General features: G+C 35.6%; 1 long non-coding RNA gene and 1 pseudogene across 1 annotated transcript; both read right to left on the bottom strand.

Annotated features, from left to right (window-relative positions):
* Positions 1-1,683: 1,683 nt before the first annotated feature.
* Positions 1,684-3,508, bottom strand: LOC133718822 (uncharacterized). The gene is made up of 3 exons (XR_009850592.1): positions 3,421-3,508; positions 3,231-3,339; positions 1,684-3,149 (listed from the first exon to the last, which is right to left on the bottom strand). It is a non-coding gene; the product is annotated as an uncharacterized LOC133718822 (long non-coding RNA).
* Positions 3,509-15,019: 11,511 nt separating this feature from the next.
* LOC133716463 (laccase-12-like) lies at positions 15,020-18,546 on the bottom strand (annotated as a pseudogene).
* Between the last annotated feature and the right edge of the window lie 1,119 nt (positions 18,547-19,665).

Here is a 19,665-nt window from a genome sequence, read left to right as displayed (position 1 = left end):
AATAACACATGATTGAAATAGTGTCCCATTATATATATAATTTTTTTTTTTTTTTTAACCAAGGAATACTTCATTCGAAGAGGTAAAAACTACCTTAAATGATTACAATCAGTTTTTAGAACTTCCAGAATGAAGTCTGGAGGTTTCACTAACCAAATGGATCCATTACTAGCCTCATAGCTAGGCAGAGTTAGCTAGACAATGAGCTACTCGATTACAAACTCGTGGAGTATGCTGCACTGCAATATCAGGCCTTTGATGAAGTTCCTGACGAATGTCATCTATGATCCCTCATCATTTACATGAGTGAATTGTGTGTCAGCAATACAAGAAACAGCTTCCAAACAATCTGTTTCGCTGATGATATTGCTAATTTGCATAGTTGACACCATTTTCAAGCCCTCCCGAATAGCACACAGTTCTACCTGTCTTGCAGAAGCTACAGCTGGCACAGGAGTTGCAAAGGCAGCCCTAAAATGTCCTGCATCATCTCTCAAGACACCTCCATGAGCAATATTAGGAAGGAAACTACCATCAACATTGAGTTTCCATTTCCCTGAAGCTGCTGGTTCCCAAGACTGCTTCTGCTTTGGTGTCCCATTATATATATAATGAGTTCGAATCTAACATATATATTCTTCATTGTAATTTACAATATTCATATTAAAATGAGTTCGAATCTAACATGAATTTAAAATAGTTATTGGTCCCAACATATACGAATCAGTATATATTTTTCTATTTTTGAATTCTAACATGCATGCATACACGTCTACACTCTACAGCACTACAATTGATCCGAACTTACACGTACATTTATATTCGATACTGTTAACCATTTAAGTTGATATATATTTGACGATTCTTAACAAATTAATATTAAGCTTCACAAGTCAAGAGCCTAAACAAATGACAAAAAGGAATAATGGAATTCAACGTTGAATCTCTAGCTAATTGAATAATGGAGACAAGAGTCAACAGAGGACCAACAAACACTTCTCATCACATGTTAGATTCATAATATTAATGTTCAGATTCAAAATATATTAAGAGTTAAAAGCTACCAACCAAGCTAAGGTACTCATTCTCAACAAGTGAGACGGTGGAGAATTTTTAAGCTATACATATATATAAGTGGCCTAATCCGCTCTAATCACAAGATAAAATAATAAGAGTGTCACACTCAAAATCAATTTAGAATGGTTGGAGATGCTCACATTTTTAAAAACTCTTCTTTTCTTTTTTTTTTCTTTTTTTTTTTTTGAGGATGTGGAATTACCATATTTTTAAAAACTCTTTTTGAATGTCACGAATTTCCAATATGGGGCGACACTACAACTCTACATTCTCAATAATGCCTCGATTATTTTATCAGAACTAAGCTTTCCATGAATTTTTCTCTCTACTTGGGAAGCAAGCCTATATTACCTTATTAGAATTGATATTGATAGAAATTGTTCTTGATCTTCCGTTTTATCAGTTTTTCAAAAATTCAGTAATGTGATCACAATTGAACTCAACGAGCATATACTTTCATGGTGTCTGCTCTGGAACCCCCGGTCGAATAAACGTAAAGCAAAGAGGCAGCTATTCACATGAATTCTTATATATATTGAAATACAGCATAAGTTATGAACACATTGAAATAATAAATATGTATATTGTATATATTAATTTCTTCGATCTATTACACACCCAGTGGGATTTATTCAGGGAGCACCAGCCACTCCTTTTCGATATGTCTACATATTTTAATAGACTTGTAATATGTACAAAAATTAAGATAATTTGTAAATATAAGTTAAGACTTGCATGCGTATATCTGCAGAGACCGGAACAGAGAAGAGTATCATTGAGCAATTCTTCGCATAACAGTTTTCCTTGTCATGGCCGGCCAAGTACATCTTGAGCAGTCGGTGGCTGAGTGCCACCATTTCCATTAGAACCACCCTGTTCATCTGAACCCTTTCCCAACACTTCCTGAGGAGAAGGCATGCTTGTATTTCTATTTTCTCAAGGATCTTGGCGACGGAGATATGGATCACCTTTGCTTTAAAGAAGAAAAGGAGAAACTTAACTACTAGCAAAAGATCAGCTCAAAAACATGTCAAGTCTCTACCCTCTCAAGTCTTCAGATACCTAGCAGCATAAGATGAAAATTCTGCAGCAGCATAAGGTGAAAAATGCTGCAGCAGCAAAAAAAAAGAGAAAACCAAAATAGCAGTAAAAGATGAAAGATGCAGCAGTAGCACTCAAATAATTGATAAGGCCACCCATATACAGAAGCAACCCAGCAAAGAATAGCTTGGCAGCAAACCAAAGAGGAAAGAACAGCCACCAAAAAACAAAATGACATGACATAAACACAGCCACTTAACACGAATATGAATTGCCCTATAGTTGGTTATGTTGCTTTGGTACCAAAGGAATATAGTACATGAGCGATTGACGTCAGAGGGCATGAAGGCTTTCCCATAACACAAGCATATCTATGGTAGTTCTACCATCTTTTTTTTTCCCTACAGAATTTGTAGTTATCACAACAAAATCTTTAAGGATGCATCCAGAAACTGACAAGTATATATATGTATATAAAAAGTGTGTGTGTGTATAAATCAATGATCATCAAGTGTTGGATGCATCCAGAAACTTAAGACTAACTTTCTCGCATTCAATTTCAGAAGCATAAAATGGGGTTGGTTCACACATACCAGGTCACTACAAATTGCAATTGGGAATTTTCAGCAAACACAAAATTGAACATCTTCAACAAAGATGAATCACAACCTTCCCCTTTCATAGACGACTCAGTAACTAAACCCTCATCAATTCACAATAGAGGAATCACAAAAAGAAGACTCACCTAGTTCATAGAAAACAAAAAAAAGCGATAAATTGAATGACCTTACCTGATTGAGACGAACAGAAATCACCAATTTAGGGCAGCGATAGAGAGACCTGAAAGAAGAGGGGAAAATTAGGGTATGACGAGCAATAATCCTACAATCAATTTAAACCTTCATAAATGCAATAACAAACCTTGCTTGATTCTTTAGTCGTGATAGCAACTGAGGCCGGATTGAGACGAACAGAAATCACCTGATTGAGACGAACAGAAATCACCAATTTAGGGCCAGCGATAGAGAGACCTGAAAGAAGAGGGGAAAATTAGGGCATAACGAGCAATAATCCTACAATCAATTTAAACCTTCATAAACGCAATAACAAACCTTGCTTGATTCTTTAGTCGTGATAGCAACTGAGGCCGGATTGAGACGAACAGAAATCACCTGATTGAGACGAACAGAAATCACCAATTTAGGGCAGCGATAGAGAGACCTGAAAGAAGAGGGGAAAATTAGGGCAAAACGAGCAATAATCCTACAATCAATTTAAACCTTCATAAACGCAATAACAAACCTTGCTTGATTCTTTAGTCGTGATAGCAACTGAGGCCGGATTGGTCTTAGCAGCTTTGAGCGAGCGAGCGAGCGAGAGAGAGAGAGAGTCGGGGCAAGACTGTCTAACTATAGGAGACCAGTTCCCATTTAGATCGATGTTCAGTTTGTTTTTTTTTTTGTCTTATACGACGTACTTTGAGTTGTGTCGTAAATACTCCTTATTTTCTGCCTATACACGTCGACAAGTCGGATCTGTGTGTGACCATGATGCTTCCACAAAACTATAGTTGGCATTGGGTTGTAGTTTTATTACCAGCTAGGACGTACTGTTTGGTTCAATTTAACAAAATTCACTTTAGTAAAAGAATTTCGACATTCCATGTTACTTAAACATTAGGGCAACTCGTTATAGTAAAGTTCCCATCACAATTTCACAAACTAACCCCACGACACCTGCAACCTTCATCTATGTATAAATACACATAGGCAAAGCAAAGGATAACAAGATCCCTAGTTAAGACAAAAAAAAAAGTATTCTTAAGTAGTTGTAAGCATGCCTTCTCCTCAGGAAGTTTTGGGAAAGGGTTCAAATGGACAGAGTAACAGTTCCAAGGGAAACGGTGGCTCTTCTAAGCAACCAACTGCTCGGCCAGCCAAAGCCAAAATAGAAAGGGAAGCAATATGCCAATTAAGTGAAGAACAATTCAGAATGCTGTCTTATATATGTTTTAAGGTCTGTGCAGCTTGTTGTTAATTATTAGTACTTCTGTCATATTATCATATACATATATTCAGATTGATCGATTATGCATTGTAACAAATAAGCTAAATTTACATTTTCATCTCTTTATTCTTTCGATACATTACAATTCGATTAAAGATGTAAAAAGATCAAGCAGGTTATATATATTGTAGCATTCTGAATTGGGTGGCTGGTGCCCCCAGAATAAAACTAGTGTAGTAGAGTGTAATAGATTGAAGAAATAAATATACAGTTATTCATCTCAGTTGTCCATAAGTGTGTTGCTGTTTATGATGTAATGAATTATAGAATGAATCGATGCTTATCTAATTTTTTTGTCGGCGCAATCCCAATTAGAGAGCACAATCCATTAAACATCCATTCTAATATCAAATGGGTCTGAGATAGATCTGATCAATTCAAGTGCATTTCAGTTATATATGGACACCAATGGCAGCATGCATGCAGCTGATTTATTATCCAAATTGTGTACGTCTAGCTTGTCTCCATTCTTCAATGAGCTCTCAATTATTCAAAACAAAAAATGAAAAAATATATATTAGCCAATTAAACGATAATGTCAACCGTTGCGGTACCAGATAATTATTAATTTGCGTTTTTAAATGTAAATGACCTGGCTGAAATGGGAAATGAACTCTTAGTTAGAAAATCGTATAGTTTGCAGATGGGTACAAAGAAAAGCTTTATTATCCGTTTACATTGAGTCCAATAACTCTTTGCCAAAGAAAAAAAAAAAAACAGAAGAATTTTGAGTGCAAGTAATGAGTAGTCCTTATTGTCTGGCCGGCTAGAAGTAGGGAAGCAGCAGTACGTGGCATTAGGGTTTGAGTTTTGATCTTTGTCTGATAATTGTCACGCAGGTGGGCAAACCCTAGAGAAGGACCAACAAATTCCTTCCTCGATCTGTTCTCCAGCTCCACGTCCTATACCTATTGTAGCATGGCTACCAAGCAAAGGGCAATGGTCTTCCTCATGGTAAATCAAATTGCAATGATCACACTTGCCCACCAGATTTTCAAAAAAATATGAAATTTTAACCTCAACCCCAGGCGCCAGTTTTAGGGTTTTCTTGAGGAAAAATGGTTTCAAAATGTCATGTACCACATGAACCCTAACCTTGCCCATATTTGCAAAGAGTTAATTAGCATCCAATTCAAGGTACTTACCAGCCACCGAAGCAATATTTCTGATCATCTCAGGCTCCTCGAACAATAGCGTTATGTTGCTAATTCAAACCCAGAAGAAGAAGATAGTCAGAACAACCTCTTCAATAGCCTTAATGCCATCATACTCTTGAAGCACAACCAGAGCCTGATTAAATCGCCATGGTCCACCCTTCAAAACCTTGTTACGATCCTTGCGCTAATCAAAAGGCAGGACAAAACGGTTTGGAACCCTCTCTTGAATCTTGAAATCCTTATCAAGGACCCATACTCGCTGGAAAAAATGTTTCAGATCATTCAATTCAAAGAGGCCGGTTTCTTCACTAGAGGACGTGCCAATAGAAAGGATTGCTTGGCTCGTCGCTGGATTCCATTCGAGGCTTGTGAGACATCCACCACATCACTGCTAGCAAGCGCAAGTGATGCAGCAAAGGATGATGTTACAGCATCAATGTTGGACATGTTGACGGATTTGGGATCAAAGGAATAGCGACGGAGGTCGCTTTGTTTGTTTGGTTCGGTGGCTGCACACATAACGCTGCCCTAGGGTTTTTTTTTAAAGGGTTGTATATGACTCCTCCTTTACTACTACAGTGAGAGTAGCTATTAGTTTGATGAAAGTAGCTTTTAATGTTGGTGACAATAGTTTTTTGTTATTCGCCGGAGATCACCAAAATCTCACCGAATGTAGCCAGTGACATTGCTGAAGTTCGCCAGAGACCTCGTTCGAAGTCGCTGAAGACCTTGCCAGAGTTCGCCGAAGACCCACGCTGGAAGTTATCAGAGACCTCGCCGAAGAGGAGATTGGTGACTTTTTACTCTAGTGGTATTTTTGTAAATAGGTTGATTTTTAGTATTCAAAAATTAAGACAAATTTTAATCTAGTGACCTTATGAGGAAAAAAAAAGAAGAGTTAGTGGCTATTTGCCTAATAAAACATTTATAAATGGCCTTATATGTAATTGGTCATTTTAACTTTTAGCTATCATGTTCCTCAATATAGAGAGCGAGATGAGGTTCTTTATTATTTTTGTTAATTTAATACATTCATTTTAAGTAATTTTATGTAATTTATAAATACATTTAAACTACATGGATGAGGTTCTCTTTTTTTTTTTTCATTTTTTGAGGAAAAAAAAAAGAGTTGGTGGCCATTTGCCTAATAAAACATTTATAAATGGCCTTATATGTAATTGGTCATTTTAACTTTTAGCTATCATACTCCTCAATATAGAGAGCGAGAGATGAGGTTCTCTATTATTTTTGTTAATTTAATACATTCATTTTAAGTAATTTTACATTTAAACTATTTTTTCTTCATTCAATAAATAATACTAGCCTTTCTCCACACATGCTCTGCATGTGCAAGTATTTTTTTTTTCTGAAAATAAAATTGTAGAGGAGAGATAATAAGAGAGAAAAGTGGGTTGTGGGTTATATTTTTATTTATTTTTTTAATAAAATTTTTAATAAAAATATATTTTGTAAATGTCATAACTGTCCTTATGATTTAATTAATTCTCAAAGTTTATTAATTTTCTAGGGTCATTTCTGTCAAAATTTTGAATTTTGGCTAACAAACCATCTTCTCTTAATAATAGTATAGATAAATTCAAAACTAGCTAAAATGGAGAGAACTAGTGCAGACGTATTTTTAAAATGACTAGCCAAAATGACTTTTTACCTATTTTGGCTCAAATTTAACTAAAAAAGGGCTAGCATTGCTAAAGATGCTATTATATCTTATATATTAAGCCAATTCCTATTAAGACAGTTAAATTTTTGAAAATCCGAAAATATCATTCTCTATATGTCTCTAAAAATAAATAAATAAATATATATGTATATATATACATGATTACACGCATTTTTATACATGTAATTATATCTAAAATACTAGAATTAAGCTAATCCTCGAATCAATTATTATATAATTAATTCATTTTTATTTATTGTGTAGAAAATAAGCGGAGTTGCGGAAACGAGAGAAAATAGTACAAAAGTGGAGCAAATCGGAGTTTTCGACGAGGAGACGAAATTGTCGACACGGTCAACCATGGTCAATGAAAGTTTGAGAGCGAAACCCGACTAGTCCCTTGACAATCTTTATGGAAATATTCGAGATTGTGGAAGTGGAGAAGAAAGAAAAATAGAAAAGAAGAAGAAGAAAATTACAGAAAATAAAGAAAAGGTTGTATTAATTGATCATTAGCTTGATTATTTAATACCTCCAGCCATTAACATGCAGCAGTAGACCTTAGTTTAATTAAGCTTTACACCTTAACTTTGGTTTCAATTGAGAAGTCTGCCGCCATCACGTGCCCAAACCATTTCTTCCTTTCTTCTTGTCCACTCCCATACTGACACGTAGGAGAACCCAAGGTTTTAAATATCTGCGATATTTCCGATATCTCCCCTGATATCTCATTTTTTCGACAGACCGATATATCTAGGGGGGTAAATATCTTATCTTTTACCGTTTCTGCGAAATTTCTCCAACATCGTCAAATATCTCCGATATATTGGATATTTGCGATATATCCCCGATAAAGTGAAGAAATATCTGTAAAATTTGAGGTAAAAATATAAAAAAACTCAGTAATTCTCTAAATGAAAATCTGTGTGAAGAGAGATCTCCTAAAGGCAAATCTGAGTGAGGAGAAATCCCCTCAAGGTGAATCTAGGTGAGTAGAAAATCCCCTCAAGGCAAATCTAGGTGAGGAAAAAAATCCCCTCAAGGCGAATCTAGCTGAGGAGAAATATCCTCAAGGCGATTTTGGGCAAGGTTTCAAATTTCTCCGAAACTGTCGAAATTTCCATCGAAATTTCCGTAATTTTGAAGTACCGAAACGAAATCTATATGCTATATCATTTCCCTCAGGAGTTTCCCGAAATTTTCTAAAATTCTCCGTACATTTCCTCTAAATTCTTAATTTCCGAAATATCTACATATAAAAAATATATTTAAAAATTTACACCGAAATTTTGTCCAAAATTTCTCTTAAATTTTTGTGAAATTTGTATATCACCAACAATGATTTTTTTACTTCATACTTTCATGAAGAAATATGAAATTTTGATTTTTTTTTTATTTTTTTTTTTGCAATCAAGTTGAATACAAAACGTCCAAAAAAAAATTGAATACAACAAAAACACCTTTTTGCTTTTATCTGCTACAAAGTTGAATGCTTCAACAACAACATAATTCTTTTTTTTGCTTTGTCTCAAATGTCGTATGCTTCATAAAATGAAATACCATATTGAGTAATTTCACAATATCCGATATATGGATTGCATGTGGAAAGAGATCAACATACATACAATACCCATGTGATGAAGTACCAAAATCATTTTCAAAGTTCATGTATTTGGGGGCAGTATTGTATGATACTAAATGGAAACAGTTTAACCAGCTAGATCGAACCACATTGTAGTAGCTTTTACGTTCTTTTTGTTGTACTTTTTTTTTTATGACATTCTTTTTGTTGTACTTGTTCATTTTCATTTATGGGGTTTTGGTATTATGTCATACTCCTGTTTAATGTAGACGTAACAGCAACGAACCAACACTTATCTATATCATTTATCTCCAACTAAATTTGGAGAAAATTGGAGTACTCACCTTTCAGCACAGTTGAGAATAATGAAAGAACTTGAAATGCTTGTGAATACTATAAAGCCTCTCGGCTGCATTTATAAGAGCCAAAAAGGTCCCCCACTTGCTGAGGAAGGTATGCAGAAAAAATGGTGGAACCAGAGTGTGTTAAGAAGCTTAATTGTAAAAATAAAAATTGTATTATTGCCAAGTGTCTCAATCAGCATTTTCTGACCATGAATTAATCAATATCTTGTGGAGGATTTGTTCTACAATTGCCCAATTATTTACGTCCAAATTAAGATGGTGGACTATTGTGTGGGAATTTTCTTTCAATGGACTTCCTTAAAAATAATAGGCTTCACTCATTTTCTTTGAAATAGTCTACAGATTAAGATATTTGAATACATAACTGATATGATTTTTTCGATTATATACATGATATAGTTTTTCGATTAGATACATGATATGGTTGATTAAAACCATAGTTAGTAATAAACAGGACGTACGTTTATAGTATACGAAAAATACGTACTTGTATTAATAAGATATTTTATCAATTAGGTCGTTGAATTACTTAATTTTATAAATAAAAAAAACATAAAAACATGTTTTATTCGCGTATAATATGAAAAATTATTAACTATGATTAAAACATCATACTCCGTTTTAATGTAGATGTAACAGCAACAAACCAACACTCATCTATATTATATTTAAGAGAACCCATTTTGACTAGTTGATGAAAACATCATACTCATTTTTAATGTAGACGTAACAGCAACCAACCTAGTGAACCAACCAATACTTATCTATATCTCTATATTTATATTTAAGAGAACCCACTTTGATTGTGAAAAGATAGTAAAAGTCTTAGATCTTATGTTAATTTTTAATAATTGAGTGGCAGTATGGTAAATAGTAAAATAAAATATTAAATAAAAAAGAAAATAAATAATTTTTTGAACAATTAAGTTAGATCCTGAGACAACTGTTCTACTGTAGCTCGGGGTTCAGGTTTTATGTCCCCCCCCCCCCCCCCCCGATGCAAAATTCTACTATTAATTTAATAAATGGAACCGGCGTGGGGCTGAGCCTCCCAGCTAGGCTGGGTTCCAAACCCCTTTCAAAAAAAAAAAAAAAAAAAAAGTTAGATCCTGAGACTTAAAGAAAAATCAAGTCGAAATTTGGGAGCATTATTGAATGATACTAAATGGAAGCAGTTCAACCAGCTAAATCGAATCACATTGTAGTAGTTTTGATAACCAAGCCTCTCACTAGATTCCAACCATAAAAAAAATAAATAAATAAAAAATCACATTCACATTATCAATATACAACACATTTATAATTACACATAGATAAAAACACTAGTTTAGCAACATACTACAATACTAGTTAATTATTCATCCATATTAAATATTACAATATTATTATAATGTATAATTTTACAGAGGTTACATTGTAAATAGGTTTATTATAGATTAGTTTAGTCTATGTAAAAGTTTCATTCAAAAATATCATTTTATAAATGCAATTAATGTGATTTCTTTATTTTAACTGAAATTTCCACCGAAATCGAAACTTTCTCCGAAATTTCCTTAAATTTGAATTACCGAAATCAAAACCGAAACCGAAATTTTAATCCTTGATTTTGGGTGAGAAGTAATTCTCTAAAAGTCTAAATGCAAATCTGTGTGAGGAGAGATTTGGTACTATGTAGTCTGTGACTATGTCTGTAACTCTGTATGTAGTTTGTAACTCTGTAGTTGAATAATAGAAAGAAGATAAAACCATAAAGGTTCAATTATTCAAATGAGGCCAAATGACATTGCAGAAGGAAGTCAAGGAACCATATATGGATGACATTGCAGATAAAGCCATATATGGGTCATATGTCTTGATCTGATTATTGCATTTTCGTAAACCAGCGAGCGGCTTTTCAACCGCCTAGAGTCTCTTTTTAGATGTAGATGAAGTTGACATTCATATGTATTTATATGTAGTTCTAAATTTCTAATAAATTGACTTTTTTCAAAAACGACATTTTGTTACCCTGTATCCCCGATATTTCCGATATCTCCATTTTTCAAAGTACCGATACATATGAAGATACCGATATTTAAAACCTTGGGAGAACCCGACAGAGAGGAACAGCGCCGCACCACAAAACAGAGGCAGCCCCTTTGGGCTGCTCTCTTCTCCCATCTTCTTCCTCCATTTTTTCCTCTTTTCTTTATATTTTGTTTTGAGATTTGAAGGACTACTCATACAAAGCTTCAAGGATCCATCGAGGGACTCAATTTCTACAAGATTCAAGATTTGGGTATTTTGTGGGGTTGTAATTCAAGGCTAGCCATGCTAGCTTCATAGCTATTTGTGACTATCCTTGTTTTCTCCTACACTTCTCTACTCTTTGCTATTTGAATTTTGTAATTTTGATGTTCATGAATATGGGTTGTGAGTAGTTACTTTTGGGGGCTAGGGTTTCTAACTCTAGCTCAATTTTGATGTAATTGACATATTTTTCAAGTGATAAATAATGTATTTTCATAAGGGTGCACTCTAATTACCAGTGGCGTAGCTAGAAATTTCATTTAGGAGGGTCAAAACATAATAGCTATTACATTGGAAAAAAAAAATTGTTTGATAATATAATTGCTTCATGTAAAATCTTTAAATAGTTGAATTATACCTAGTTTTATAAATTACCTTATTAGATTGATTTATAGGAGAATATCGATCATGATTTCCTCTGTATTAATAGAAATTGAAAAATGAATGTATCAAACATTACAACCAGAAAGTAAAGGGATAAAACTATGCATTTAATTAAACAAAAGGTAAAGCTGAAAAAGCATTATTGTCATTTGTTATGACTTAATTAGGAGGGTCATTATGGCATTGCATTATATTTTATATAGAAAGTTCAATTAATCAACAATTAAGATGAAAATATAAGAAGGGTCAGAGAAGGGTCAGCTGACCCTTCTCGGTCGGTGAGCTGTGACCTGTTGGTAAATTATTATTCCAACATTGTAAAGGTCATGGGTTCGATTCTCACTGACATATGTAAGGGTGGGGTGGGCTAAGGGTTTTAAAAAAAAAAAAAAAAAAAAAAAAAAAAAAAACTGACCCTTCTCGCCCCCCTCTCCCTACGCCCATGCTAATTACTATGCTACTTGGTTCTTGATGCATGAATTTAGGGAATTAACCACTCTCTTTGTTATGTGTTGAGATTTGTGATGTGTGATACAATTGGTGGTTCTTTTGTTCACTAGCTTCATGTAATTAGTGTGGTGTGTCACGTAGTTGCTTAATCGAGAATGAATGATTGCTTAAGTTTCTATTTTCTTGTGCCCTTCGCCTTTAATCCTAGACGTTGTGGCCCTAACAAGGCATAATGATTAGGGTTAGAGAGTTCATTCTTGCCTTAACCGGAAGAATGGATACCAAATAAGAGAAATTGACTTAGTGGCCTTAACCGGCATTAGGTAGAGAACTAAGTAATCGTTAAATTTTAGGTTGTAACTATTGCATGCTTAAATCCCTAATTTCTAGAGCTCTACGCCTTTAGCTCATGTTTTGGTAGCCCTGGTAAGGTACTAATTCATGAGTTAGAGAGTTCATATTTGTCCTAACCGAAAATATGAATACCCTTAAGGAAATTCGGCTTAGTGGCCTTGACCGGCATTAAGTACGGGATTTGGTTCTCATGAAAATATGTTTGTTTGCTTGAAATGTGTTCGTTGCATTGAAATTGCTAGAGAGTGATCCCTAGTACCCAAAATCTCTGTATTTTATTTTTCTTCATTTTTAATTGTTGTTGTTAATTTAGTTTTTGACTTAGTCTTTTTAGAAAATTACGATCACAATTTCGAATGACAATTTCGACTCATTGTAAATAGTCATCACTAGGTCTTAGTTTTGATTAGGCTTCGGTGCAAACCAAAGCCGAGCATTGCTAAGGCTTGGTGCCTTAGATTAGCATTTTTATTTATTTTCTTTTTCTTTTGCTTTTGTTTGCTTAGTGACTTTAGTTCCAACCACCCAAGGATTGTGGGTTAGCCACTAATGCCCGTGGTACGATAACTTTGGGCATAATATTTCCCTATCTTGACAATGATACGTACGCTTGCGTAAATGTGTATCAAGTCAATACAGATCCTATCCAGAGCGATGCCTCACTCTGAAATTTCAGAGCGAGGTTAGGGTTGACGGTCACTTTTCAGTCGCATTTCCACATCTCGACCGTTCAGTTTTTAGCTACTAATGTATAGATCATCTCTGCAAAATTTCAACCAAATTGATGGTCGTTAAGGCATTGATAACTGCCTTAAAGCTAGTACGGTTTAGGTTGGACAAATTCAGTTCGTCCACTGGTTTAAGTGAGTTAGATATCTTAAAGATTATCAATTTGGCTGAAATTTTGCATAGATGATCTATACATTAGTACCTAAAAACTGAACGGTCGAGATGTGGATATGAGACCAAAAAGTGACCCTAAACCCTAACCTCGCTCTGAAATTTCAAAGCGAGGCCTCGCTTGGGAGAAGGTTCCCAACTTCTCTAACTGCAACTACAGAAGTAATGCAGGGAAAAAAAAAATCAAACAATTTCCCTTAATCAAGAAAAAAAAAAAAAAGTCAATTGACACACCGCGTTTGTTAAGAGACTAGTATATGTTAATTAAAATAAGCACATTCACTCTGTAACTAATTAAAAAATGAATTTGGAAAGAACAACTCTTAGGTTCACCTCTACGGTGAATGAGCATATTCACTCAATCACTCTGTAACTAATTAAAAAAATGAATTTGGAAAGAACAATTCTTAGGTTCACCTCTAGGGTGAATGAGCATATTCACCCCCATTGTCAATTAAGGCATAATAACTTTATAATTTTTTAATCCAACCATTCATTTTGTATAACGTAATACAAAGATTAGTTTTGTAAAAAATCAATTAAATTGAAGACCTTTCAGTTATTCATTTCTATGAAATACATGGACGGTTCATCATAATAGTAGTAAGTGTTGTTAAAACCATCCATTTGTTTGATTCAATTAGATAATTAAACGATTTCTGATTCCACATCCCCCCCCCCCCCCCCCCGCCCATTTGTTCGAAGTCAACCATGTTGTGTATGATTCGGTATATACCATGCTTGCAATTTGTAGCTCCTAATCATGATTCATGAATGTGCAATTATTCCCTGATAATCCGTTTTCATTATTGCAAAGTCTCAATAATATCCTTTTAATTTTAGCTATTTCCCTCCTTTTTTTTTTTTTTTTTTTAAATCTCTCACATAAGGTTAGAAGCAATGAAAGTTGATGCGCAGGTTAAACAATTACCTGCACCAAACATGCATGCATATACACGTAATTTGACCTACGATCAGCTCATTTAAGTTATCCATGCATACATTGGCATCTCATATTTGTATTCTCTACACAAGCTGTTTGTTAGTATCTTATATATTATGAATTTCAACTAAAAGAAGAAATGAGTTTAGATTAATTACAACTGTTTGCAAACATCAATATCGATCTATTTTAGACGTTGTTGCTGAATTTAGTGATGATGACAAATTGACAGTTATTTGCTGCTTCAAAGTTTCTGACAATGTGCTTATTGCTTGGTGAGTAAATAGTTTTTCTGATTTTCTTCCGATGATAATTCTATCAGTAGTTTGTGGTATCAAATTTTGGTATTACAGTAGTTGATCGAGTGACACCAAGTGGTTGGACTGTTCCCCTCCCACGTACTGAAACCCTAGGTAGTAATAAGTTCGATTGGCTTGCTGAGTTAACTTTTAGTTACCATATATATACGAGCTAGGGATCTATATATCATACACTAATTTTCAAGTCAAAATAATTGAACTCTGATCTTCATTATCACTGCCTTTAAGGAAAACATATGCTTGACTAAAGCTATAAAACGCTGTTCTGCAACCCCATAACCATCTTCTTAAAATAGCTACAATTATCAAAAAGAACATTGAACAAAAAGCACGAACTACGTACACCCTGAAATCCTGAATACAGGAAAACAAAAACAATGACACCCTGAATCCCTTTAATTGATGATTGATGATCCTTTTAACACAGAGGCAAATCTGCAGGCGGAGGCTTTATTGTTTGCAGCTCCCCAACTCCAATGTCCACCAAGAAAACCATGGCCAGACCCCAGTTGATATGAACATCCAAGTGACAATGCATCACCCAAGCACCTATACGTACATCAATAAATGTCAAATACATTTTAGTGTCAAGTGCAAATGTGTCAGTATTTAGTCATTGAATTCATATATATATCAAAGTAACCCTAGCTAGCTTATTAGTAATTGTTACCTGGATTGTCAGCTACAAATCTGATGACTGCCCAACCATTTGCGGGCACTGACACAGTGTTCCTCAGAGGTGGATCAACAAGGTTACACTTTTTAGTATCAGTCTTGGCATTGAAGTTTCCAAAACCCTCTGCAAGGATGGATATGAAGATGAATTGGATGGTTCTCTGGTGTGACAATACTTGTGTCTTGTAACACCACCTGCACTCTAGACCCATACTTCAACTTGTATCCCTTTGTTCCAGAACTGGGTTGCCAAAGTGAGCTGCTGACATTCCCAGTGTAATCAAATTTCCGTGGTGGGTTGGCTGGAAAATCACTAGTGTAAACTCCAGGAATGTTTTGCTGGTAAGCTTGGAGAATTGACATGTTGTTTGGAAGCACAAATTGTTAAACAGCGACAAGCGTGGCCAGTGGCCCACCATTGTACCGATACTGTCCCAACTTAACCACCCGTTAGGTGTTGGGTTTTAATCACAAAAGGCCTCGGTTCAATTGGGTAAGAGCCACCCACTTATAAGTTATATTTAATTTATTTGTCACTTTTCCAATGTGGGATCTTTCCTCTCCAACACGCCCCCTCACGTGCAACCTAGCTCTAGGTCTGCACGTGAAATTCATTCATCCAATTCCCATATTGGAAATTGGGACACAAGTCTCATATTGGAGACTTGGTCAATACAATCCAAGGCCCACATTGGACACTTGGTAATTTCATTTCAATGGCAATACAAGGAACCCCAATTTGGGCTCATGATACGTGCCTACGTGGAGACGCAATTGGAGAGGGACCCGCTCTGATACCATGTTAAACAGCGACAAGCGTGGCCAGTGGCCCACCATTGTACCGATACTGTCCCAACTTAACCACCCGTTAGGTGTTGGGTTTTAATCACAAAAGGCCTCGGTTCAATTGGGTAAGAGCCACCCACTTATAAGTTATATTTTATTTGTCACTTTTCCAATGTGGGATCTTTCCTCTCCAACACAAATGAGACATTGTTCATGCTAGCAGTGAAGCGTGTGCCATTGGGGCCTTGGCACCTTCTAGATCGAAAGTGCTTAGGGCATTTGTTGAGTCCGAGACCAATTGTGAAGAAGAGGTTCTCGTCGATTTCAGTTGGGACTTCGACTTTTCTAGGGCTTCTGAAGCTCTTAGTGAAGGCAGATGCAGTGTTTGTGTCATTGAAAGCTGGCAGCTTTGGCATTATGGGTTTAATTACTGTTTTACCCTTTTTGCAACTAGTAGTGTTGCAACCGACGGACATGTATTCGAGAATGGCTGTGGTGGTGGTGTTGTCAAATGGCGCGTTTTGTGCACTGAAATAGGCACGTGCCGCCAAGTAGTATCGAGATGGGGGCTGGTCCCCGGTGATTAAAACATCGGTGGTCTGGCCGGGTCCTAGCATTAGAACTTTGGTGGTGAAAGGCTTGGTGTAGGAGGCATCAGCACCGACCACAGTCAGCTTGTGGTTGGCGACGGAGAAGAAAAGAGGTTGGTTGAGGGCGGCGTTTATCACTCTCAAAAGGTTGGTCTCACCGGAGTTTATGGGAACTACGACAGTCCCTGCATACGTAGAAATAGTCACGTACACCATGGATGAATATTAGTTATTACATTCACAAAATCAGTGTACGAAAATTTATTCCGTAGATGTGTTATAAGTTGTATTTCATTTGTTCAACTTTGATTACTTAATTAGGTAACTCTAGCTAATAAGATTTATTTTAGAGATATATTGAATGGGGGATTAAGAACCAAACCTTTGCTGGAGCAATTGTAAAGATCACCAGGTTGACCGTTGATGGTGTATGCATCAGAAACATTCGGAGCTGCTCCTGTGAGAGTTGCTCTCCTCACCACGTCAATAGGGTTAGCGTCCCACCACTCACCGAGAAGAAGTGTTGCTTGACGATTTGGTGTAGGGAATGGATACGAGTCTCCTTGTTTTGGATGAATAATAAGTGCTCCATACACGGTGGCTCTAAGCCATGAGCTATGAGCGTGCCACCAGAGAGTACCTTCTTGTCCCTGGACTGTGAACCGGTAGGTGTAACTCCCTCCTGGCCTAATCGGGCATTGAGTTACAAATTCGGGCCCATCCGCCCATCCAGTTCTCATTTGCCGAATACCATGCCTGAAATGTATGTATATATTTCAATAAGTCAATATGTCATGTTGAGTTCTTACGAGAAAATGAAGAAGAGAGATCCAAGAGCATCATTATTTATGCATGCATGTGGTTTAACCAAACTGTAGTTCGGCCTCAACCATATGGTGGTAATTACCAGTGAATTGTGACGTTGTATCGAGCTTTGTTGGTAACTTTGACAACCAGAGTGTCGCCATTGTTTACTACCAAGGTTGGTCCAGGGTACTGTCCATTCACAGTGATGCTGTTGTGGATTTTGCACAGCCTCTTCACTGGTGTTGCTTGGATCTATATCAGTTCCATTCCATAGTTAATTAGATGTTCAGTAACTAATTAAGAATAAAAAGAATAGAGTTAACTAAATGATCTATATATATATATATATATATATATATATACAGATCCTATCCAGAGCGGAGCTCCGCTTTGAAAATTAACGTGTGAAGTTCGAGTTTTGGGTTACTTTTCAGTCGCACATCCACATCTCGACCGTTCAGTTTTTAGGTACTAGTGTATAGATCGTCTCTGCAAATTTTCAGCTAAAATGATGATCGTTAAGACATTGATAACTGCCTTAAAGCTAGTACGGTTCAGGTTGACAGATTCAGTCCGTCCATTGGTTTAAGCGAGTTAGATATCTTAACGATCATCAATTTGGCTGAAAATTTGCAGAGATGATCTATACACTAGTACCTAAAAACTGAACGGTTGAGATGTGGATATGCGACCGAAAAGTGACCAAAAACTCGAACTTCACACGTTAATTCCAAAGCGGAGCTCCGCTCTGGATAGGATCTGTATATATATATATATATATATAACTTACAACAAATTCATGGTGGTGAGCTTTGGGATTGGCCAAGGTCGACATTGCTGATGAAGCAAAGAGGAGGCAAAGGCCGAGTAGGAAAATGCTACTGAGCTCCATTGTATCTCTATGCTTGCTTAAGCGAGCTTTAGGTTGAATATTGAGATGTAATTGGATTAGTGAGTGACAAAGTGATAGATAGGGGGTGCTTTATATATAGGAAATAATAGGTTTGTTGTTTGAGGTTGGCATGCAGATTACGTTTTGATTGATGAACTTAGTTCAACCCTATAGGAGTTGTTGCACGGTTGTACCCACTCGCCTATATTTATAACCAATTAAGAATATTAGTTATTTCTATGATAATGAAGGCTTGCTTTACAAGTCTTCTTTCTGATTGAATTAATGAGTTTTTTTTTAGGATCTCCTTGAATTTGACCATTATTTATACACACACAAATAAAACATTGGTCAAACCCATTATTCATATTTGTATAAGTTCATTTCCTCAAAACTTTATTTGTACCTTATTTGCACACGAAAGGTTGATAATGTTTGAGCGGAGAGATCAGTGAGAAAAATTTCGATTAATTATCTCCACCATGTAATCGAATTTTTTAAGGTTTAAGATTATTTCCTTACTTTTTAATCTTATTTCTTGTGTTATAAAAGCAAAAGAAGTCATGTATATAATGAAACTCTTTTTCATGTAAATACATAAATTAATGTGTCAATATTCATCTCTAGAGCTTGCAAGTTGCAATAATATATTCTATCTGGAGGCACTTTTATTCCTCTAAATAAAATTGTCGCCTTAAAAAGAGAATAAAAAGGCATTGATTTGTCATATACTAAAGCAATGGTTAAGCCTCGTACTTAACTCAAGTGGTAAAGAAAAGTAAGAAATAGAGTTAGAACTAGAATATATTTTCATGTCATTCGATTCTTCCAAGATAACTAAAAACCGAAACAATCATCAATTTAATAACTTGATTTAAGCAATAAATACTAAGTCGGTAAGGCTATTATTTATATGACTTGATATTTAGTCCACAACATGTGATGGTCACGATCAAAATGACAAACTAGTCTGTTAGAGAAGTAGTGTTAGATGGTTGGGTACAAGGTATTTATCTATGTTAAATATGGACCAACCTTGACCAAATAAATTAGTTGCCCTTTTCAAAGGAAATTAAGATGATGAGTAGGTTAAATCATCTCAATCTGAAATGAAATCTATTGATTTGCTCGACTAACCCCAGCATATCTAACAGCAATTCCGTTAGTTAAAACTCGAGCTGTAGTAATTAAATTCTATTTTATATATGAATTAGGTGGCCAATCAAATACCATATACGGGAACAACGACATTCCTAAGTTATAGATTTAGGAACCACGTGGTGTGGTGTGTTGGTCGAACGGCCT

This window comes from Rosa rugosa, chromosome 6, assembly GCF_958449725.1.
Source record: "Rosa rugosa chromosome 6, drRosRugo1.1, whole genome shotgun sequence".
NCBI classification, from domain to species: Eukaryota; Viridiplantae; Streptophyta; class Magnoliopsida; order Rosales; family Rosaceae; genus Rosa; species Rosa rugosa.
The sequence above is the reverse complement of the archived record's forward strand: the minus strand, read 5'-3'. Positions and strand labels throughout refer to the sequence as shown.